The 25,957-nt window shown below is 40.1% G+C and overlaps 1 protein-coding gene across 1 annotated transcript in view; it reads left to right on the top strand.

Moving 5' to 3' along the window:
- The first annotated feature begins 857 nt into the window (after nt 1-857).
- The window catches only part of LOC146645477 (prickle-like protein 2), a 36,317-nt gene continuing 11,217 nt past the window's right edge, over nt 858-25,957 (top strand). Inside the window, exon 1 of the mRNA XM_085393472.1 lies at nt 858-1,171. The gene's annotated coding sequence lies outside the window, so the exon portion shown is untranslated. The remainder of the gene's footprint in view (nt 1,172-25,957) is intronic.

Below are 25,957 nucleotides of genomic sequence, written 5' to 3'. Positions count from 1 at the left end.
CAAAATATCTCCTCCCACTGCTTACAAGGCTGCTGGATCAGTTCAGAGGCTGTTCAAAGCAGTAGTAGAACGGCAATTTTGTGCTTGGTTTTAGCCTTTTTTTCCTCACTTTACAAGGAAAGTTACCAGGGTCAGACCTTCTTTTACTCAGATGTGTCTGCAGCCTTGATTGAATGAATCATATGCCACAGTGACTCACAACTCACAAGTGATGCAGTTATGATCATTGTACCCTTTTATTATATTTCCAATCGTATATTATATTCATGCCGTATTTCTTTGTAAGCTACTAAAGGAGGTGATGGACTGCACATGTTTAGCGCATATATAACATGACAAGGACAAATATATTATTATATATTATTACAAAAATCAATAAATAAACTTTAGCGATTTTCTGTCATCATCCCCACTGAGAGCAAAGTATGCCAGACAATTCTCCATGTCATTTCCATCTTCTTAAAGCAGGAGTGCATAAATACTCCTGTTATTCTTATCGGAGGCTGTGTGCCACTGTGTGATTGGCTGATAGCTGATGACTCATTTCAACAGGCTGGTGTGGGGCTGGCAAAGGAGCGGAGGGTAGGTGGTGGTGAAAAGGGGGAGCAGGAGGTGGGAGTAAAGCTTTCTCCCACTGCGTGTACGCTTATGTGCAGTGCTGTTGTACAGCGCGCCGTTTCGCACAAAAGCACACAACATAAATACTTGCAAACGGAGTCAACTTCATCTATACACTTACTCACTGTGTTTTCTGCTCATCTCTTCAGCCGCGGTTGCCTGTAGCCATACTTGAGGAGAGACATAGAGCCGGAAGGAGAGAGAGAGAGAGAGAGAGAGGAGGGAGAAAGAGAGAGTGAGAGAGAGGAGGGAGAAAGAGAGAGTGAGAGAGAGGAGGGAGACTTGTGTTGATCAGAGAGTCTGCAGCCCCCCAGCCTTCCCTCTGTTGCTGCTACAGTACGTGTGAAAGGAAGAGGGAGAGGCAGCAGAAGCAGATCTGCTGTTTGACTCTGAGACTCGGAGGGAAGAGCAGAGCGCTGTGAGCTGTGCAGTGCAGAGCAGAGCCAGTCAGTCTTCTGGTATGTGTCCAGTGTGAGCAACTCAGCCGAGTCCCTGCGCACTTCTGTCTGAGCTGCCTCGCACCCCAGGACTCTGAAACCAGCTACACAAACAGGTGAGTGTCAACAGAATCATGACAAAATACTCGACTCACTAAAGACTGCACTGGATGTATCCATGTGATTATCATTATTATTATTATGATTTCCACCAGTCTGTGTTTATTTTACTGTAATGTATGCATGTTACTATTTGAATATTGTAGTATATACAGGAATGATTTCACAAATGCCAAAAGTTCTTCTTAAGAAATGAGGTGTATCCACCTTTGGTTTTGTGCGCGTCGATGTGACAGGTGGGGGTGTTTTCACATATATGTTCGCGCAAACGTTAGTTTGTATGAAGGCTTGTTTACCTTCTCGCTGACAGGTGAGAAAGACCGCTGGGACTTGGGGAAAGCGTTGCCTCTGGAAGGAGTAAATGCATTTGATTTCATCCCTGTTTCCCCATGTGTCCATGTGTCCCTGCTAGAGAGAGTGGGTGGAGTGGAAACTGTTTCTGCCACTGCTCTCTCAGTGTAGTTTAGAAACAGGGGAGAAAAAACAAGATACCCCCCCCCCCAAAAAAAAAAAAAAAAAACAACAACACAAGATGAAGACAGTTTCATCTCAGAAGCTGTGCTTTAGGCGGACTACAGTATTTGATGGAATGCAGATTGCGCCTCCGTTCCAGCCCGCAATTTGTCCGTGTGGACACAGTAGTTTATCAACAACTGTCGGGAATATCTGCAGGAGTTTACACTTCAGATTTACGCTGTTTTTCTTGAGCTTAGCGTGAGCCTTTCGTCTCAACTGCGCAAGAGAACGACTGCATCCATCCCTAATTATTGTAGCATTGGTAGAATGCGATCGCTGTAGTCTAAGACTGTAGCAATATTCTCGCTTTAACATCTAATCTGTTACATAATAAGGTTCTCAGCATACTGGCTTGGTTTCAAAAATAGAGCTGACATCAAATCAAAGATCTCTCTAATGGGCCAGATCATGCATGCCTTTTTTCTGTGGCGTTATATGCAGCAAACAGTCTGCTGTTAATTTGGAATAAGGTTTTTTTTTTTGGCTCACATGTCCACTTTTCTCCTGTCTGTGTTAGTGTATCATATCAGTGCTGATTTCTTTATTTGTTTTGCCCTGATTGAGCCCAAACGTAATTATTTGTACTGTGTTGCAAAGCTGGATTCCTCTTTAGCACCTTCTCCTCCATATTGGTGTGTAACACTCGTCACTTGTACTGCATCCTGGGATGTAATTACGTGTAATGGCAGCTCATGAATGTTTACCGCAGGGAATCAGCAGGTTGGTCTAGAATTATTTTCTCCACTGCAGAACTTGTTGAATGGACTTTAGTTCTTTTGAAGTTTGTCTTTGAACTAAGCCTGAATCTGACCAACTTCAAGCCTGTATGATTTGCTTAAAGAGAGGACAGAGAAATACAATCCTTTGAATAAAAGCATATGGCTGAATGAGATTTCACAGAGACACATTGTCAGTGTTTAGATGGTTTAAACCCCTGAGCCATGACCGTGATCTGGGCTGCCATTGACAGCGAAAATTCCCCTCGGTGTTTGCTGCTGTTGTTTGCCTCCAACTGTCAATCTGTCACTGCTGTGATGTTGAAAAAACAGCCCAAGCTCCCCATTGACTGTGCCACCTCCTTTTTTCACCCAACCTCCAGTATATATGTACCGACATCCATCCATCCATCCATCCATGTTTCTCCCACCAGGTTTGAAATTGTCTCTTCACTTTTACCATGCGCCTCCCTCCACCCCTCTCCGCTCTGGTCGCCACAGAAACGGCTGATTCAGGAAGGGTGGGCGGGTGTCTCAGAGCTCTTGCTGCTCTGCCCCATGCGGCGCTTTCACAGTACATTTCTGCTTCTGTGCTGCTTTTATGGCCCTGATATGCTGACAGTTCAGGTGGCTCAGTCAGATGTTATACAATTGTATCAGCTACACAAAGCCTGTTTGTTCACTTCCCTCAAAGGACATGTTCAGAATTTAGACTTGCATTGCCATTCATGTTCAGTTTTTATTCTAACAATGGATCACAAGGAAGCCTCTTGATTGCCCGCTGACAAATCACTAGTGGTGGCAGATTTCTTTTTTAATGGTTTGTTTGTTAAATTTGTGCAGACATTATTTGTGGTTATGAAGTGAGCGGCTGTCTTTTTATGGTCTTCTAATTAAGTGATCCAGGGAGATTGCAGATCTGTTTTATGTGGCACCTGGGTCAGAATCAGAGTCACACTGTGTGTGTTTAGAGACTATACTGAGGTGATTAATAATGTAATATACCATGACTGAGGCGTTAAATAATAGATATTCTATGACCTTTCTCTTACATAAGGTTGATAAAATAGAATAAGAGTGATGGAGTGAAGGATTGCCATGAGTAGGTAGATCTGCAGACTTTTTATTTTTTGGTATGAATTACTTATTTATTTAATTTACACATGTATTGCAGTTGACCTCCCACTCAAACACCAAATAAAAGATTAGCTCCTGTAATTGCAGGCGTATTAAACAGAAGTGTTTTTTTTGTTTTGTGTTGTGGTTTTAACCATTTTTGTTGCATTTTTCCAGATAGCTCTGGTTGCCATGGTGATAATTTGTACAGTAGCTTAAAAACGCCACCCTTTGGAAAAGGCTTCCAAACAGGAAATGAAACTAGTGTTTTTACTGCAGTCAATTCCAAGCAGGACCCCATGAGTTCATCCTGCTGTGCCTGATTAAATTAAAATGGGAATTGTATTCACTTAGGAGATAATGGTGGAGAGAAGCTTCGTGAAAATCGAGCTTTTGATGCTTTTATGTTCGCTGTACAAGCATATTATTGATTACCGAGTCACAGCCTTTCTGTGGCATATCGCTGACGATGTAGCTACTGAGGGAAAAAAAAGTTATTTGCCGTTCATCTTATTTTGCTTTTCAAAATGCAAGAAGAGCACAGTGTAGCCATCTATTTAGTCATTAATTTGTGATTTATAGCACTATTTGGTCGGGTTCTGTTTTTTATTTTCTTCTTTTAGAGCTACAAAATTCATGCAGGTTAAAGTGTTTTTTCCACCCTGCAGTGTTCAGCTATTACAGTCAGTGGTGACGCAGCCCGAGACTCATACAGCACACTGCAGAGCCGTCACGAGACACAGCCAGAACAAAGAGCGCACACTGTCATCTAAGAGAAGAACTCAACACAGAAGCAGCCTGTTGAGGCACCAAAGTGTGACATACAATACAGCAGGACACCATGTGCTGAGACCTAACTGACTCATTCGGCTACCTTGTGGCACTAAAGGTCTCAGGTGGGACCTTGTTAGTTCACTGTTGAATATATTGCTCTTCCTTATTCTCATAAACATGAAAACAAATGGGCACGCAGAAGTTCACAGATGAAACAGTGGTACCAGGCACTTTAATCATGTGTGTCTCCACCCTGATTCCCCAAGCGCATAGCTACAGATTTGCAAAAGCAAAAGCAAACAATCGTGGAAATATTTATTACCAAATAACTCAAATATCTTGAAAAGAAACACAAGTACAGTAAAATTGATTATTATGGGTTTTTTTTGCTGTGTACAGACAAGTTTATGAATACAGTGAATTACCACAAAAAATGTGGACCAACTTAGTCCAAGAACCCACTACCACACATAACAGTGATGCTTCAAATGTTCCCTACAACATACAAAACCAGTGAGTGAACATGAGAAGGAAGTGAGTCCTGAATGCCTTCTGAAGGCAAAGCTTAAAAAGCTGGTTTTACTTCAAAGGTCACATGGCTTTTTAAAGTCACCACAGCCAAGACAACTTGCTTGAGTACAAACCAAACATCAGAATGGGGAAGAAAGGTGATTTAAGTGACAGAAGAACATCTGTGAACACATTTGAATGTGGCATGGTTGTAGGTGCCAAACAGGCTGGCTAAGGATTTCAAAAACTGCTGATCTGCTGAGACCATCTCTGAGTTTTAATGAGCTGCAATTCTCTGGGTGAAAATGTTTTGTTGATGCTAGACGTCAGAGGAGAATGGCTAGACTGCTTGAATCTAATAGGAAGGCAACGGATCACCGCTATGGTATGCAGAAGTGCATCTATCAATGCATAATACTTCAAACATTGAACAAGATTGGCTCACAGAAGACCACACAGCCTGTCAGCTAAGAACAAGAAACCCAGGCTACAGTTCACACGGGTTCACCAATGCTGGTGGACAGCAGATGGATAAAAAACACCTGAGTCTTAATTTTTGCAGCAACATTCAATGGTAGGACCAGAATCCATTTTACTTTGTATCAGTGGTTCAGGCTGGTGGTGTTGTAACGGTGTGGGAGATATTTTCTTGGCACATTGTGAGCCCCTTAGTCCAAATAAGGATTACTTAAATAGCACAGCTTACCAAAGTATTGATGCTGACCATATCTATCCTTTATGACTGCAGACTGCCCATTTTCTGATGGCTGCTTCCAGCAGGATAAAAAAACATGTTAGAAAGCATAGATCACCTCAAACTGGTTTCTTGATTTCAAATGACCCGCACAGTCACCAGATCTCGATCCAGGAACGCACTTTTGGGATGTTGTTGAACCGGAGATTCTCATCATGGATGTGCAACTGTATGATGCTATCATGTCATCATCACGTTAAATCTATGATGAGAAAAATTAACTCAGTTCTGAAGCCAAAAGAGGTTTCGACTTGTATGAGGAACGTTTACCAAATGAAGTGTCTAGTAAGTCTATATGTCCGTGTAGGAAGATTATACTCCTTTGCTTTCATGAGTAGGTTAACTATTATTGGAGATTCTGTGTTGTAATTTCAGGAGCAGGACCACGCCTCCAAACACGCTCCTTTCGGCTGTCATCTATATAAGTTCCCCCAGTTCTGCAAGCTGATCATTCTCGTTTACGTGCCCCACCCTCCCTCCCTCCTTGTTCTCCATTCTTCAACTTCTTCACTTCTATTTAGTACATGGGGATCTGCCAGGCCCGGGAGCTGTCGCCAGTCCCCTTCAAGGCCTTCCCCAAACCGCAGCTCAAAGCATTCACTTTTACCTACTAAAACGCTGTCAAACCTAAAATGAGTGTTGCTTTTTTAATTGTAGTAGCTTTACTTTTACTACATACAGCTTTTACCAAGACTTATTTATTTTTTGATAGGTTTCCCACCACCTTTTTACCTGGTCTGTCTTTTTGAAAGACAGGCTGCCTGATGAGATAGGAGACTCAGTGGATGTTGATGTTCACAGAAAACATTGTGGTCTGCAGTGAGATTAGGGAATGGGTGGAACAGAGCCGGGGAAAGTGGAGGTATGCTCTGGAGAAAGGAGTAAGTCAGTAGAAGCAAGAGAGAATACATGGATGTGAAAGAGAGGCATAACACTGAAGATGCAGGAGTAGAGGAAGTGAAAATAGTTTAAATACTTGGGATCAACCATCCAAAGCAACAGACAAAAGAGTTAAAGAAGCAAGTTCATGGACCAACTCCACCCTACCTGACCCACCTGATCTGTGACAGAAGGATAGCAGCAAGAGAGGAAGATGCTAAGATCTTCATTTGAAGTGAACAAAGGGAAACAGGGTTAGAAATTAGTATGTCAGAGGGACAGCTTAGGTTGAGCCGTTTGGAAACAAAGTTAGAGAGGCACGGCTGAGATGGTATGAGCATATGCAGAGGAGGCATAGTGAATATACCGAACAAAAGGTGTTGAAGGTGGAGCTGGGAGACCACAGAGAAAGTGGGTGGGTGGGTGGGTGTAGAGAAAGAAGACGTACAGAGGGTTGGTGTGACAGAGGAGGATTCTAGGGATAGGGTGAGATTGCGATAGATGATTTGCTGCGGTGACCCCTAAAGGGAGTAGCCAAATAAAGCCAAAGAAGAAGCTTAATAAAAATGTAGTAGAACATCCAAAAGATGATCTTAGAAAAAGAAAATAGAAGGTAGGTTTCAATACCTGACTGCTAAAAGGAGAATACACAGTAAGGAAATCATGTGAATCATGTTCCTTATAATGTCTGACTTAGAGAAAAAAGTGATTTTATTTCCATGTGGAATGAAAGGTGAATATTTACCCTCAAACTAGTCGTTAATCAAGCTCCTCTTCAAGTGCACCTTCGATGATTCCCTGTGGTTGCCTGCTGTCTGATGACTAATGTTCTCCCAAGCTTCATATTACAGCACTTTAATTGGTTTGAATAAACCAATCATTAACTTGCTCATTAAAGCTTATTGTAGCGCTGAGACCATTGTGAATTGATCAGACCAAACTTCTGTAATTGTTCCCAAAGCTTCATCGTGGTCCTGTTTGCCCTAGTTACTCAACACCAACATCCTGACTCACTGGTTCTTTAAAGATTCCTTAGCACTTAGTGTCAGTATGCTCCTGCACCAGCTTCGCTCATCTGGCCAAAGCTTCCCATCTGGACCCACTCTTCCTGCCATCTGCTCTTCTGTTTTGCTATTGGCCATTTGTGATGCTTCTAGTTCAAACAGCCCCCGCATACTTTTACTGGACGAAAAGAAGTAAGAAGATGGAAGAAGTAAGGAACAGACAAGGAGGACAGAGAGGCAGAAAGATTTGTACAGCTTGGGGTTTAAGCTCGATTCACCACTATGTGTTTCTTCAGTGCGGCGCCACTTTGCATCTCAGCAGTTTCCATCCAGTCAGTGTGTATCCTGCAAAATGCTGACTGGCATACAATAGGGATCACTAAGAGAACAACTCGCAGTTTGTGCTTAGTCAGAGAAAGGCTGTTTCCCTGAAATTAATAGTTACAGAGAGAATAAGGGACAAACAGAGGCTGCAGTCGTAGTGCAGGTGTATGGATTACTGCCCGGGGAGAGTGACAGCATGATGTAAATGCTGCCGCCGGTGTTACTGTTGTAGATGGTGGTGCAAGTTTGACCTGACTAACTGATGGATATGAGAAACGTTAACTCGAGGGGAATCATCTGTGGTTATGCTGTGGCCTGAGGTTTAATACTCACTCTATACTCATATTAATGGCATCATCATTGGTCTTCTGAAATAGCATTTTTATGTTTATGAAAATGCCTTTGAACACACACGGACCCATGGAGCACATTTTAACATCCAAAATATCTCAAATGGTCATAAAATGCCAGTGAAAGCATATTCAATCAGCCTGGGTGAGAAGTCTATGCACTCATGGCTCTATGATGGTAAACGACATGGATATTTAAAGTACTTCATGCTTAGCTTAAAGTTTCTTAAAGTTAATTAATTTTACGATATTTAAAAGTGAATATCGCAAATGCCACAAAATTACATCTTTATTTTAAGCACTATTTGAAGAACTAAACATGACTTATATACACAACAAATGACTTAAGTGTCTTAGAAATGTAATTTGATTGAGTTGAACAGTATAAAAATATATGTTGATATGATGTGATGAGCCAGGGCCCATATAACAGAGATATTTAGTCAAAGTCAAAGTAAACTATGTTGTCATCTCTGCTATATACAGTACAGTATATAGAGAGATGAGATGATGAGGCTCCAGTTCCATTCAGTGCAAAAAACAACAATAAATATAAGAAGAGTAAGAAATAAATATATACTTGAAGACTAAGGTAAATATAAAAGGAATAAATATACACTTTAAAATTAAGGTAAAAAAAAATATCAATAACAGTCTAAATGTACAATTTACAGTTGAATGATTTAATGTGACCTTGAAGTGGTTTAAAATGACCAGCGTTGCAGCTTTACAGTATGACACTGAAGTCATGTTTTAAAATATGCTGAAGTTTGAACTGAGCATAAAAATTGGAAATAAAGGTGATTTAAAGGAATTTCAATGTAGACAAAAGAGAAATTATCCAACGAGCAGCAGATTTCTTGGAGAAAATGTCTTTTTGATATAAAAAATCAGGGGAGAATGGTCAGACAGTAACTCACAATAACCACTTGTTACAACCGAGGTATGCAGAAGAGCATCTCTGAATGCACAACACATCAAACCTTAAAGCTAATTGGCTATTGCAACAGAAGACCGTAGCCTATTTGCTATGGTCTTCTGCTGTAGTAAATCGGTTACAGCAATTTGCTGTATTTCTGACAGCTAATAACAGGAAAATTAGGCTAGAGTTTGCACAGACTCACTAAAATCAGACAACAGAAGGCCACAAAGCCATTTCTTGGTCTGATGACTTTTGATTAATGATGTGAAATTCAGATGGTGGGTTCACAGTTTAGCATAAACAACATAAAGGCATGGGCCCATCCTGCATTGTATTAGTGGTTCCAACTACAACCACTACAGTGGTTCAAGTGGTGTAATAGTGTTAGGGATATTTTCTTGGCACACTTTAGCCCCCTTGATGTCAAATGAACATTGTTTAAATGCCACGGCCTTCATGAGTATTCCTTTAAGATCTTCTACGGCTAATTCCAACAGGACAATGTGCCATGCCACAAAGCTCACATCATCTCAGTCTGGTTTCTTGAACATGAACAGTCACCTGATCGCAGTCCAGTACAGCACCTTTCTAGGGATGTTGTGCATCAGGAGAATCATATCATGAATGTGCAGCCAACAACACTGTGTAATCCTTTCATGTAATTATGGACCAAAATCTTTGAAGAATGTTTCCGGCACCTTGTTAAATTTGTGCCATTAGGAATTAAGGCAGTTCTGTCTAACTTGGTAATGGCAAGATGAAAGATAACTTCAAACATAATTTCTACATTCACAAATTGAACCATTAAATAAATGTTAATATATAAACAGTGAATTATCTGAAATAAATAAAATTATATAAAATATTTTCATTAAATTTTTGGATCTTGATATTAATTCAGTCTTAGTTTTTTTTTTGCTTTTGCTTGACTTCATTTTAAATAATGCATACTAGATTTTTAAAAAATGCATAGGATGCGGTTCTTGCTCCAAGGTCTTCTGTGCTCTTTGTCAGTACCCAAAGGCATTTTTTTTTACTGATTGGCAGTTCTCACTTGATACCCAGGTTGCAGAGAAGGGAGAAAAATGCATAAAAAGCAGACAGAAATCCCATCACCCAAACACCCTCGATCTAAATCCAGAGACCTTTGCTATTCTATGTCACCTCCCCATTCCATGAATTTTAGCTGTCGTCTTAAGAAAATATCTAAATTCAGACTTTTCCTCTTATTTTATCTTTTTCACTTTCCCATTTCTCTCCTCAAATCTCATCTCATGAACTCATATTATACCCCCTTCAACTCCAATACGATTTAGATTGTATAAAAACAGTGTGAACCATATTTCTTCTTATATTTGCATTTTCACTCTATGATTTGGGAAGTTTGGCCAATAAAGTGATCTCTTCTCTCTTCTGTTGGCTGAAGGAGGGTTTCTCAGGAGGTTTAGGATTCAGTTTCATTCAGACAATTTCAACCAGGAGAAGGTGATTATATTGTAGCTGAGTTTTGATTATAGTTGCCAGTTTAGGGTAGCTAAACTGTCCCAATAGTCACACCACAGCTCTGCAAGGCTGTACTTCTGTTTTTTTTTTTTTTTAATAGAGATGCTATGAGATAAATCCTAATGTCAGGTAAAAGCATTTTTAGCATGTTCACAGTCCTATTCTAACACATGCATAATGCCAAGAAATTTTGACTTCCCCATGGTTGCTAGAAGTGAATAAAATTCATCCTGAGCGGAACAGGGCATGTCTGTATCAAATATCGTGGCAATCCATCCAATAGACATGTTTTATGCAGCCCAGGGGTTCATCAGAGGCATTGGGAAAGCCCTTTTAGAGACTAAATGGATATCCACAAATCATGTTGTGCAGGTAAATGTAAAACTATACTGAAATCAAACACCTTTCATTTTTGTGAAGCTGCAGGATAATTACTTCACAGATAAAATCTTTGGTTTCCTCCTATGAGCTCTGCATCAATGTGGACAGCTTTGACAACACGAGAACATAATGCGGGCAAAGTTGTTAGCTATTATGCCTCCCTTTGTAAAAACCACTCAAACTCAAATACTTCTGACCAACAAATCTGCTCCAAAGCTGCAGCACCTGCCTCTCATCAACCCCCTCATCAAGCAAAATAAGATCACTGTTAATCCACTTGTCTCAGCCCAACAGTGCTTTCTCTGCAGGCTCAACCATTCCCTCTGGGACTCCTGGAAGCCAAGAAGAGTATAGAAAGGTGCTCACAGCCTACACGCTCACTTTCTTTTTCCATCTTTTTATTAACGCCTTCATTTAGGTTTTTAACTTAATGCAGTTAGTGGACAAGTGGTATTCACTTAAAATACGTAGAAGTACTTAAAAGTACTTAAAATATTACCTTATTTGAGTATTTATATTTTCTACTTGGCTATGATACATTTTTAAGATTAAATTAAGGTTTTCCTTGCATTTTGCATATTTTTGCTTTTGCTAAAAATAATAATTACATTAAATTAAATGTGTTATTTGTTAGCAGGTCTACAGATGCAATAATGCTATACTAAAACTTAAATAGAATTTCTGAAACTGTATTTCCATATTGGAACAACAATGATTGCATCTCTGATTTGGCCATTATAATGAGAAATGAAGGATTTTGAATACTGATGACTTTTACCGAAGTAAATGTCAGAGTACCTGTAAAAAAAAAAAAAAACAAGCGCTTTCTATTTTTGAATCAAACTTTATTTGGTGTTATTTGGTCAAAAACTAATCGTACCTCATCATTTTGGACTTCATTTATATTTATTTACTTGCTGTCCCCCGCTAACGCCCCCAAATGTTTCTCTGACTCCTTCTGCTTGTGTTGATCCCTGATGGCAGCTGCTAATGCTGGCCCTCTCATCTGGCAGGGGAGATCACAAAGGTGGAGGAGTTACGGGAGTTATTTTGGCTGCAAAGTCCTCCAGAGCACCATCAGGGGAGATCCAGTAACGAGGAAGTAATTGAATTTGAGGTTTCGGCTAATGATTTTTCCAACAGCAGGACGCTCCCCCATTCTCAGGGCTCGCAGCGTCATGCATGGTCTCCGCAGAGCGTTGCTCAGGCAAGCCCTAAATCATCCATTAATGACTTTAGAGAAGCTAAGTACCTCTTACTCTTTTAACAGACATGATTTAATGGCACTTGTTAATCCAACAACATACAGAGCTTTCCATTTTGCGTCGCTTTATAGGCTTCGCTGAACAGATGTTGTAGTAGATTTATTGCCTTTGGACAAGAGCAGTACTGTTAAAAGCCAATTAGACTGTAAAAATCTCAACCAGATCAGGATGTTTTATTATACCTTTGCATTTCAATTTGTTTGTTTTCTGGCTTGGATCGTTGTGTCTGTAAGGGAATTTGTTTAACCAGTCTGCTAATTTCTACCTTTTGCTCCACACCTATGGATTTCTAATGATCTTTTAGCAGAAGAGTGAGTTGCTCACTTTGTATAACTTTGCAGTTGTAGTTATCATTTTGACACCTCAGATTACAAGGTTACATTAATAGTCAGCTTTCACATCTGTAAGAGTATATCAGTGGCAAGATAAGTGTAACAAATTTCCCACGTGTGGGACTAATAAAGGTTATCTTATCTTATCTTATCTTATCTTATCTTATCTTAATGTAGTCTAAGTACAAACTCTGTTAGACATCATTCTTTCACCAGACAGATTGACAGATTTAAAGCTCTTAAATCTGAAACTTGGCAACTTCGAGGCTGATTGGGCTCCATTTGTAGTTCAGTCAGGAACGGAGACTTCTCCCCTTGGACCCCTTGTCTCCTCACCTCTGTTGGTATCATTTTTATCCTTTTTATCCTACCCTGCATAATCTCCATCTCACTGTCTGCCTTTTCTTACACCAAACCTTATTCAGTTATCTACCCTCTATTAAGGTGCTTGATATATTTATTTTTCTTTCCGTCTGGGAAGCCGCTCTTATCACAAAATGAGGTATCATAATTGTTCCTCTTATTTCACCCTTTGTAAGCCCAACGGTTGCTCTCTCTCACACACCCCAACACGCGCACTCACTATATTTGTCCCCGGTGCTATAACCCATTTAAGTCCGACGTCTTGTCACTGCCCTTCAGCTGCAGAATCCCGGCTAATGGCCACCAGGTTTTTCTCATTAGTTAATTATGTTTTGTGATAATGTCTACAGCTTTGAGCTGCTAGCTGAATGGCTTTTAGGCTAATGGTAACTGATCGCCTCGGTACACGGATCAAGATTGGCCTGCTTTTTTATTATTCAAGCAATGTCACAGCCATCTTTTATTCTTCATTTAGCCACACAGACTAGCTGGTGTTGGTCTTATTGTGCTGCATCATATCGCTTGTGACTAAAGGTCATAAGTTAATAAAAAAAAAGGCTCTATCAGAAATAATGGTAGCCACTGCTGGTCTATATGTAGTCTTTTTTTTTTTTTCTCTCAGCAAGTTTTTCATTCATGCGAGGGTTAACAGATTTGCATTTTCACTGGGAACACCTGTAGCACCGTTAGACCATCTCACCCCGGTTTTGTCTGGCTCTACTGAGAGCTAATAAATTTGTCTCATCTTGTTGTGTGCTTCTTTTGTCCTGTCACAGTCAACTTGCATTTTTTGTTTGCTGGCGTGAGTCATTACATGAGGTCCATTGTTGAGTCGCTCCACAAAGCATGGGTTTTGGGAAAGTGCTACAGCAATGACAGAGGGTGTCAAATGAATCATGCCTCTATTGGCTACTTTCTCCAATCTTTTGATTTTGGGTAATTTATATATTCAGTTCTGTGTTTCCTTTGTGTAAAACCCGGGTCCAGCGGGGAGCAAATGTTGCTAGTGCACATTGCTATCTGCACAGAGGTCTCTGTTGCTTGCTTTTTGTTTACAGCAAAAATGATGCATCTACTACTACCTCAGTGGACCACCAACTATTTGCTAGAAAGCTGTGTGAAAAGATGTGATTTATTCTCCGTTGTACCACTTATACTTAACTAATCACGGCTGCACTGGGAAGGTGATCCAAAACGTTGCAAAGCACTCACACAACTAAGCCCTGGTCTGAACATGAAAAGACGACTCTTCGTATGGACAGCACTTTACACATGCACTGTGAGAAGTAAATCCTTCCCATATGGCAGCATCCACACATTCATCAGCCCTTCTGCGTCGGTTTAAAAAAAAACATTGCGGCTAGTTCGCTGCCAGTAAAAGGGAGATTATGGAAATATATTGAGATTTTTAACATTATTTCTGGAGGGAGCGATGAGATTGTGAAATTCATAGAGTGCTGTAGCATCATAACCAACCAGTTTCAGAAAAAGAAAAGGGTTTTCTTTCTTGGCCTTAAACATATTTCATCTTATATAATTCATCCCTTTAGGGGTGCACATATACTGGTGTTTCATATGTGTGCAATTGTCAGCGCCGGTCGTAACCCAATGAGCATAGCTGTAGGTTGTATAATAACACTGGGTAATTACACAGGAAAGAAGTAACACGATGAAATTGCTTTTTTTAAGGGAACTACAATTAAATCAGTATACCCCTATGTCAAGTTCCTCTCTGAGTTGTGTTTAATCTGCAGTGTTGCACCGTTTTATCTGAACTTATTGTTAAAGCCAATAAAGCTGCTGTCCAAATGTGCCCCATTTCATTTAGCTCTGGCACATTTACTGCCCTCCCAACAAAATAAATGATAGCGTCAGTCATTTGAGGGAGAAAAACATTACCAAAAACCAAAACTGAAAAAAAACTCTAGAAGGAATAGAGACAGGTGCAAAGGAGTGAAACTCTGCAAAGGGAAGGGGTTGAGGAGAGGAGATTGGCAGAGAAAAAATAAAAGGAGAAAAAAAATAATAAAAAAATAAAAAAAAATAAAAAATAAAAGTTTAACAAAGGTGACCAGCCCTAACTGCATTATCTTAATTGTAACCAAACCAATTATCTGAACTCTAATTTAAAGAAAAAAAACCCAAGAAAACTTGCTTATTTGAGAAGCAACAACATTTGTTTTCTTCATGGAAACTTTGCACATCGCTTTGTTTACAGTCAGTGGGAGAAAGGACAATTGTTTCAGTCATACATGCACCTAGTTTGTAAATCGTTACGTAAATCAGAACTTACATAATAGCCAATATAACATTACTCCCCACCTTAGGTTTAACCGCAAAATTACATACTGCCTTGACTCAACAATAAAACACAGCAGTGACTTCCTCATTGCTCTGACCCTGGAATCCTTTGTAGTAATGGAGCAATCCGGCAAAACAACAAGCAATTTAAAGGGGTTCGAGCCCTATTCCCTCACAGCATCAAGACGGCTCTGGGATCTGGCCGACCTCTGATGCTCCGCTGAAGCTCTCCGTGCTTTTGTGGCTAAAATGTTGTTGTATCACAGGAAAATGGCCCAGCTATGTGTGTTCATCTTCTCTCTGCCATGATTTTTCATGTGAAGAGACCAGTGGGAGGATGTGTAAAAGTGCATAGCAACAGACTCTTTCTCTCGTGTTCTCTCGCTCTCTCTCGTTCTCACATACTCGCACAGGCACATTAACACACACACATGCACAGACAAACAAATACAAGGCAGCACAGATATAGCGCACATGTACCCTCTACCCCACCAGCAACACAAGGCGCTGTGGAATAATAACGGTCCCATATTAAAGAGTACACCCTCAGGCAAATGATGTAAATGGCATCACACACAGGAATTAGCCTCAGTTTATGAATCACCAGCAGCTGTTGAGGGAAAACATGCGCCGTTGCCCGCCCAGCTGCCCCACTTGCACAGGTCACAGGCTCGGTCTGGAGACTGATTCACTTTGTGTGTTTATATGTATATATATATATATATATATATATATATATATATATATATATATATATATATATATATATATATATATATATATATATATATATATATATATATATATATATATATATCACAACTTCAGATAGAGTCACTGCGCCTGTGGCAGCCCATCGCTCCTCAGAGCTCTGCTTGTCATCGTACCCGATCGCACCTGTCTGTCTGATCATTCGTTAAAATTCCAACAAATACGAGGATGCGGGCAGTATCCATTTCCATTCCCCCGAGTCGCCGGATGGTGCCTGTGCAGCGGTGTAGAGTGTGATTCGCCTGTTGAAACCCTGCAATTCTATTTCAGGCCATCCCACACACAGTGGGAGAGGAGCAGAAATGTGTCACCCTTTAATTACAGCTTTTCAGGTTCTTGTGAAATTTTGTGCATCTGTAGGTAAAAGAGTCCTACTTTGGATTTCAGAAACACACCTCCAGCAATTAGCACATCAAGAAAATGAACAGTGTGTGTGTGTGTGTGAGAGAGAGAGAGAGAGAAAGAGAGAGAGAGAGAGAAAGGGACAGCGATAGAGAGAGTGCTTTATTTGCTTTAATTTTAAGCATTTTGGTCTAGTCGCCTGTACTTTTTAGGATCCAAAGCTTCAGCACATGAAAATCCTGTCCCTCCAGCTATTGATGACAACACTGCGTGAAAAATGCAAACAGCCAGTCTGAGTGTGTGTTATGTTCCCAATTATATCACCAGTATTGTCACTTACTCAGAGCTTTTCTCAGTCTGTTCTGCCAGCTGAACTGCAGAACATTATTCCTATAGGGTCAGCCCCTTTCAATTAATTTCTTGTTAGTCCTGATCCAAATAAGCTGCAGTAAGAATTTAATCCTCATAACTGGATTATGAGCTGATTGGCACTACAAGAGCCGATTGTTATTGAAATGAAGGGTTATATAATTGTGGATGGATGACAAATTGACAGCCACCAATCGTTCATGTGTAAAATCATAAACTTCTCTTCAAGATTTCTAGCTTCTATCCGGAGATGAGAATTAGCAGTGTGTTGGCTGTTTTTTATGAGCGTCCTTGATAATGATTCTTCACGCAGGCCTCAGAGAGCCGTTGAACACACAAACACGCACACACACCTCCCCGTCTGTGCGTGTGTGGTTTAAGAAACAAGATGGAGGAATGAAGGATGCTGAAATAACTTGAAAGATTGCATTTTCAAGATTTATTCCCAGTAAAAGCTAATCTGAAATTTTTTGCCTTCTTGTCATCCTATTCATCTGTGTATCTACGTTTAGAAAAACAAAGAACACATTTCCTGTGAAGCCTCTTGCCCAGTTGCCATGCTGTTGCAGAGGCTTTCCTTTTCATTGAGTGTATACATCTAAGAGTTTCTGTATTTGCACAGCCACACTTACCTTGTGACAACCTGTTGCCGTGCCATTATCCCCTATGGAAGGTAACTGTGCTCTGGCACACTTGCTTCCTGCTGCTTCAGATAATTCCGTCTGTCGTTGGGTGACAGGTTGGAAAGGCTGTGCGTTCAAGAATCTCAAATGTGTGCGAGCAGACTGTGCATGTGTTTATAACCCTTTATTATTAATCAGGGATAACAGTGAGGTCAGCAGGGGAGGGGAAAGAGGCCAAGGGTTGACATTTTGGGCTGTTGTTAGTCCAGCAGGGAGGCTCACACACACCAGCGTCAGTGGAGCAGTAGGTTACTATTTCAGTCCTGCCAAAAGTGCTTTGTTGTGTCACCATGAATCTGTCTGAGTACAGTTAAGTGTTTGTGAAAGGACATCACGTCGTGGCTGATTTCAACACGAGTAAGAGTTCTTCTTGCGTCTTTGAGTGTAACCGAACACGCTCAGTCAGTGCCAAACCAAACTATACCTGCCGAGCCGCTGAAAAGCCATTTGCATGAGGAAGCCGGTCGAGGTGAGTAGGACGATACCAGATTTCATCCATCTGTGGTCCCGTGAAATTGATTATATCAGCTGATTACGCAAGCGAGGAGTGAGATGAGCAACCAAATTAGTTTCACAGTGCAGCACCGGGTGCAAGTTCGTAGGATCCGGATGTCAATGGATGAAACCAACAAACTGACAGCATAGTTTATTTAACTACTTTTTTACTTTTTAAATTTATAACTACATTCTACTGTCCAGTTCCTACACCTCCATGTTTTAAACCTAGACATGTAAGGGCCTTGGGCAGATAATTACCAAAGAACTCTGAGAATGAGGGTCACTAGAAAGTCACTAGAAAATTATTAGTGACACAAAGAGACGCCATCTTTGGATGTCCTCCTCATCGCGTATGATGAAAGAGCTAAGACGAGATGTCTGAAGTAGGAAAATAACAGCGAAGCTGTTTAAGAAAATTTGCACAACTACTTAACAAATATGAGCAAAGTAAGCCAGTGGTTCTTTATCAGTTTTCCATTTTGCATTTTGATCACTCGGTATCTGCATAATTGTGCCACCTTAGCAGTATCCGTCTAATGAATGGGTAAATGAATGAGGCCTGGCTGAGATGTTTAATTGCTGGTCATCAAAACCAGCTACTTTGTATTTTTCCTTACAGCTCCACTGAAGCCAAAAAGCAAATGTGTTTCAGATTTTCCATAACTGGCCTCTACTGCGTATAGCATGCCAATTTGTGTATTTGTGTACCAAGCCCTTCCCAGGGTATTGTCTTATGCATGTAGAAAGAGGCTAACTAAACCACTACCCATTCTTTAACATATGTATAGCTAGTATATATACACAGCAGAAAATGTGTGAGCAGCAAGCTTCAAACCTCCCACTGTACTCTGCCCTTTAATATTTAATCGGATGTGCTGAGTCTTTGAGAACGTGATGCTGTTGAAAGTGGCAAAGTGCTGCCATTACCAATAGAGAGGAGAGGATATGTTGCATCTGATTTTACTGATTGTTTCAAGCACATATTTAGAGGTTTAACATTGTTCCTAAACCCTGAACAGTTTGCTGAAACACTGCAGCAGAAGCCACAACAGGCAAAAGTGATGAATTACTTTATGCTGGGATTATAATTCTGCACACTGTTTGTTTACAATGACATAATTGTCTGCATACAGCACTGATGGTAGCTGACAATCAAGATGCTGTTGAGACAATTACAAGCCTCTTTTGTCCTGATTTTGTGTAGTAAGGGAGTGATTGCATTCACTTTAAGACAGTTTTTTCAGATTGTAAGATCTAATATTCAGACTAATGTCTTGAATATGAAGAGCTCCATTAAAAGCTTGTTGTTTTAAAGAGAGGATTGTAAACGCAAAGAGGCAGGGAATTTGTTAGCTAATGTAACATTGTAATTACTCTTGGCATTCTGTACATCGGGAACAGATAAAGAGATTAAAAGTCAGCTTAGCATCTTTCTCGCCGGCATGGAGGTAGTCCATTTTAATTGGCATTTCTCTGACCGCGAAGGGTTAACAGAGCTTCGGTCAGGCTCTGTGCTTCAGCCGAGCACCTTCTCTCATGTCAGCTTTTACATAAATAAGAGCTTTTTCTCTCCATCACTCCCTCTCCTTCTCTTTCTCTCATGCACACCCACACAGAGCCTGTCAGAGGCACATGAGGATGGGAGGAGGAAGGAGGGAGGTGGGTGAAGCATGACACGTGAAAAAGGAAAAGCATTGCTCTTAACGCTGCATCTACAGCCCTTTATCTATTGTTTCTTTGTATCTTGCCTCTTTCCTTCGGTTTCCCGATAACGTATGCTTTCAAGAGTCGCTTCTCTCAATAATATTGGAGCTATTGTGCGTCGAGCCTCTTCTCTTTGTTCTCAAAATTACCCAATTTGTTGTGAGGATCTTCTGTCCTCTGGCAAAGAGATGTGGATTAATCTCGATTAATTTATGTGTAAATGAAGGCTCCGCTAATTGGATTCGAGTGAAGAAGAGGCAAATTATAGAAAAACTAAATTCAGGTTCAGAGATTATTTAAGAGTGAAACACAGTGTGCCTTGTCCATTATTTAATAATGTCAACATAGTTAAGAGAAAATATAGTGAAGGGGGAGATTCTCCATCTTTGTACGTTATAATTAAATCAATAAAATCATGGGCCTACATTTCTACAGGCACGCATTGGATGGGTGTTGTTGAAGACTTTGCACACCAATTGGTTGCTATGGCAACTTGCAGAGTTTTTCCAAATGACCTACAGTTGGCTGACTGCAGCCTCTCTGTGGTACACTTCAGCTGAGTTGTCTTCTCTTCTGTATACTTGCCGCTGCACCTGGTTAAAATAACATTCGTCAGTATCTGATATTTATATTTCTATGTATCATTGCCAGTATAGCCCCCCCCCCCCCCCCCCCCCCACACACACACACACACACACGCACAAACACACACACTTTTAAGTTTAACAACATTTAATACATGTGGAATTAAGTTCCCTTTTTTAGATCACTGTGATAATATCTCTGCTTAATTATCCCAATTAATTACCAATAAGAAACACTTGTTTGCATTAGTGTTCCCCGTATTTATTATGAAGCTCCAAATGATCACAGATGCAGCCACCAGATTTTAGATGCCATATAATTAGTTGTGGGTGCCAAGGTGTGTCAGTCTGATATAGTCCACAATAAATCTGACAAGCTCAAGTGAGGTCATGGATACAAGAACATTTCCAGCTCAGTGAACCTCCCTAAATAAATTATTTAGAAATGAAAGGATTACACTCAGATGTAGTTCTGCACAAGGCAGGCTGTCCTCACAAGGCAGGCTGTCCTCACAAACTCAGTGACCTTTTAAGAAGAAGACCAGCGACGGAGGTCACCAAGAGACCTGAAATGACTCTGAACGGCTCTGTTTGGCCTGGGGCTTCACCAATCACAGACTGAAATCATCAGAGAGTGAAGAGAAAGCTTTTCTCACACTCACAATAACACTGAAGGGGTTTTACTCCACATCAAACCTTCTTCAGTAAAGCTCGAACTTTTTGTAGGACCATTATTTTTTAAAGTATACTACAAATGTGAATCATTGTGGGATTGTGGAAGCATGACAATATAAGATATTTACATTTTACTGTAAGGAAAATGTGGTATTTGTTTTAGTCTCTGTTTTCTTCATTTGTTTTAATCTAATCAGCTCCATATTGCATTATTTATGTTTATGCAGTGTTATAGTGAAAGTCAAGAAAGTCACATTGTAGGAATAATGTAATGATTATTCCTGCAACGTGACTAATTTCTAATTACCTTTTTCTATTTCACTGAAAGTGTATCGATTAGATGGCACGTCATTTCTGCCTCAGATCTTCACACACTGTTAATTACAAAAGCCCTTTAACATCTATATACTTAAAAACCCTCAAACCTAAATAACACTAAATGTACATTAAGTAGGCTTTGTGGTATATTTGTAGACCTATTATGCTCATTTCCAGGTTGTTATTTTATACCTTGGACTCTATTAGAGCAACCACAACATTCTTTATTTATCCCAGAGGGGCTCCTTTCCCTTTAAGGCTGCCTGTCTTCTGATTGGCTCCCTCTCAAAACAGAAGGTTTGAACAGGAGAGGGGTGGAGCTTCTTCTGCTCTTACAGCCAGAGCTGTGTGACTGAGATGACAACATTAGGCTAACCTTCTCCTATTGTGATCTGAAACAGAGCTTTAGGAACTAAAAACTAAGAAAAGCCATTATAGGGGCAACTTAAATGGTTAATACACATCTATGAAAATGGTTTAGAAACATTTAAACTTTGTACTTTCTCTTGCAATAAATTGCAAATATATTTTTAGTGAAAAAAAGATTACCATCATGTTTTGAACTGGAAAAAAAATGATTGCAGTACATGATAATTTTCTAAAATCAAAATCAGCCATTAGAGTACTCTCTTAAGAGGCAGGAATATTTACAAAGGCATGTGAAATAAATGTTCAAAGCCTAGAAGGCAATTACATGTAAGTTAAAAAAAATAATAGAAAACTTTGTTAAAATGTTTGTTTCGTCTCTAAATACATTACCCATTTTTTCTGAAAATGCATTATGCCGAAGTTGCCTCCTCCAGGAAACAGAACTTCACAACTTGTCTCTCCTCTCTCTCTCTTTGTGTTGCTGGGGAAGAACAGAGGAGAGTGCTATGACTAACCAGTCGGCCTGGCGAGTGTGTATTACGTCAAAAAGTCACACACTCATCAGCAGGCTTCTGTACCAGCTGAATGTGCATTCAGTCAAAAGTTAGAGTGTAAAGACAACACCCTGTGTTGTCAAACAGTTGGACACTGTGTCTTTGTTTAATAATGCACAGTAGAGACTTACAGTACATCTTAATAAGTGGGGTGTGAAGGGACCATTAATCGAAGCACTGGTGCGAACAGTGACGCTGTCGTCCTCTCAATCTAACAATTTGTGCTGCAAAATGAATCCCAAATGCTCCTCAGTAGCACAAATACTGGGCACAGGGAACAGGATCACTATTGCATGTTTGTTTGTTACGCCTTATGTATGTTTTGTATTCAATTTTTAAAATATAAGCTGCTTTCTTTTACACACTGTAAATGACACACTGTATTTGTGTAATGACAGCATAACAAAGGAACAGAATTAAAATCTTCTGCACTTTTACGTTTGTAAAATCTGAGTAAAACCGAGTTTATTCTTCTGTAATTATGGCTGCCTTGTTAGCTTAGAAGACACAACATGTAATTAAGGTAATATTGGAGCTGTGGGAAGTCATATCATTCCTCATTAGATTAAGGCTAGCTATGTTTCCCCCTGCCTTCAGTCTTTATGACATACTTGGCTGAACCAAGCCAATCTCTCTTTAGATAACTCGGAGATCGGGGTCTCAGAGGTGTTCATTACGTGTCCAAACAAATCACTGACACCAGGCCCATAAGATCAACTGAAGGCGCTATCAGCAGACATGTGTGCTGCTTTGGGATAAGAGGTTCACTTAAAAATGTCAAAACCAGAAACAATCAGCGCGTCATCACAGTGGCTTTGTCTTACTGATGTATATTTTATGCATAGAACATTAGAATGAGATCTATAGTTGTTTTTAATTAACAAAAAGTGTTGTCACTAATCCCTAGCCAGGAACCTTGACTACTTGGAGTGCTTGCTACTTTTCTTTTACAGTTATAACAGAGGTGTCGTTGCTTATTTCCATGTAATAAACTTTCATTTGATATAAAAAAGACAGATCTGGCTTTTGTGACCTCAGTCATTGATTAGTGAAGTCACCGTGTGAAACCTCCATTGGCATCATGCTGTTTAGAAGCTAGACAAGCAAGAAGGTAGATCTGGCATAGAAGTCTAATGGCACCATCTGTTCATAGGGAAACTTATCAATGACAAAGCAGACCTGCCTTGTACTTTTTGACTCTAGTGAGGACTGTGATTTATCAATTTAAGATCATATTGTATTCAGTACAGCTTAAAACTAGCAGATGAAATACTAAAATTATCAGGAAAGATTAAGAGAGCAATTAGTGCTGGCCATTTGTAAGGTTACAAGTCCAGGACACCTCTGTGTTGCTTTTGCTTTTTATCTTTTATATACAGTCTATTATGTTTTTAGTTTTCTTGAACCTCTTTCTAACTTTGAACTATACCTCTTCCCCCCAGCTGCTGGCTATATGTACAAATCAGTCTACTTGCCTTTTGATAAAGCTGCAGTCACACAAAGAAAGCAATTTTGCAGTGACGTGGTGACCAAAGATCACAGAAAGTCAGTGGGTAAAAAAATGCTGGCAGTGCAAAATGTGGGGGTCCTGAGATAGACTTTTGAACACACAGGATACCGATGATTGACATATGACAGGGTACTAAATACCAGAGCCTTCGAATGAGTCATTCCATTCAACAGCTCTGTTAAACACATTAGAGGGTTACCTAGGCAACCAGAGCCTGGGCTATCCACCAATGACCAGCTGATCCTTAAAAGTAATGTGCAACAAGTGACGCCATATGTGACTGTGGGCGCCACTTAAATAAGAAAACAACCATAATAAAAAACAATGAAACAACACATGGCAGTCAATGTGATATATATCGACTGCCATATCAGACTGATCATAATCTCATATGACTTAGAGTACAAATGACGCTTTAATATTGACAATAGAAACAATGGTATCAAGAGAATTTGTCACCATATAAATAATAATGACAGAATCTTGTTAAAATTCAGCACTGAATCACTGATCTGATTTCACATTGCCAGTGGACATCACATTTGAAGTGATGCCTGTCTGGAGCAACAGGCTGCAGGTTACCCAGCAGGCCCACTCTTACTCAGCCTCTGTGCACTAATGACGAACAGCCTCGGGCCAGGCTAGAGGCTCAAGGTTACATACCTGCGATCTTTCTTCACAAAGAAATCAGCAGCACCCATCTTAGAGAGATAAACAGTACTCAGCTCTGCTTGGAAGGAGGCTGACTCACTGGCTCAGTCGGTAGAAATGTCTGCTGTTCCTTGGCCACTGCTTAAGCTGTGTTTTTATGTGATTTCTAATCTGCAGGAAATGGTGTTGCTCTCTGAAATTGCCAGAGAAGACCTGTATCATAGTTTGGGAAAAATCATTTTGAATCACAAATGTCAGGGCTTGTTCACGCTTTCCCGCGACCATCATCTAGTGTTGTTTTCCTCACTCAAGTGCTATGACCTTGATGCACGACCTACAGACACAGAACAAATGTGTCATCTGCTGTCTCATCTTTATGTACATGTCCGCATTGGTCAGACAGCACTATTTAATTGCAACACAATGGGTTTCTCATTTTTATATGAGACATAGACAGCATTATAAAGAACAATTGTTTCTCCCAATTTGCATTAATTAATTGTAATATCTCTCCACTCATCAGCTTTTGAAATAACAATCCATGAGATGTAAACACACCTCCATCCTGTGCTCATTGCCGGCTCACTAAATATCCTGCGAAATGAGTTGCATTTCATTTTCATACTTTGCTGGTGGAGGCGATTTTTACTGCTGTTAATTATTCATGGGCCAGTAATGTGTGCAGCTGTTCTCCTCTCAAACAGAAAGGAGGAGAAGATTGAACTGATCTGTTGTCCATACCTCTGAGTAACACAGTAAATGCAGATGAAACACTGTCTGCTGATAATAAAGTCCTGGGACTGGCGAGCAACTTTGATATTTGTAAATTTCTTTTTGGAATAAATTATTCTGAATGTGTTTCACAGACTTGATTAAAATTTTAAGCTGTTGGTCAGTACACCGCTTACAGACTGAAATATTTATATATTGGATGGATTGCCAGATTTGAAGACTCCCGCAGAGCCAGCCATGACCCCCAGCAGATCAATCCCACTGACTTTGGGGCTCTCCAAACTTTATCTCTAAAAGATCTGTACAAAGATCCCACTGACTTCCTATTAATTCTACTTACTTTGTGGGGCTTCTAGCTTTATCCACTGTGAAGTTTACATTTATGTTTTTATTTTTGTAAAAAAGGGTATCTTGTTGGCTGGGGACCCGAGGAGCTTATGTAATAGCGAGGTGTCTGTCATCTGTCCACAGTTTGCAAGAATCGTTGCTCATCCAAGAACACTGGTCAGGATTTAGTCAAACTTTCACACAGTGGTCATCTGATGACTGCGCTCAAGGTCAACGTCATATTGTTTTTTCTTGTTTTGTCAGCACTTTTCTATTTTCACAGCAGTTGCTGGACTAGTAGTAGTCTTTAAAATCAGACAGTACTATAGGTCGTGGTGCATTGGTCAGATTTGGGTGAAGTGACATTAATTTGGCCTGGATGTGACCGTCAGCCTCCTTGACTTCTTAGTGGATTTTAATTAGTTTGTGCAGTACAATCACCCAGTGACAATAAAACTTTAATCTGTGAAACCCATCAGGAGCTAGTAGTGGCTGCAGACTGATGTATTGATTTGTAAAAACACAAGAGATAGACAGACAGCAAATATTTTTTCACACAAACTCCACAAATTACTTATGGCTGCTTCTTTATTCAAAAAGTGTCACCATGCCGGGTAGCTCCACATGTTTGATTGGGCAGATTTTGTTACCCGTCAAGAAGGATGCCCCATTTGTGTCTTCTACC

The sequence above is a fragment of the Rhamphochromis longiceps genome, linkage group LG20, assembly GCF_057381845.1.
Source record: "Rhamphochromis longiceps isolate RC_006_pf linkage group LG20, R_longiceps_female_GT1.1, whole genome shotgun sequence".
NCBI classification, from domain to species: Eukaryota; Metazoa; Chordata; class Actinopteri; order Cichliformes; family Cichlidae; genus Rhamphochromis; species Rhamphochromis longiceps.
This window is presented reverse-complemented; position numbering and strand designations above follow the sequence as displayed.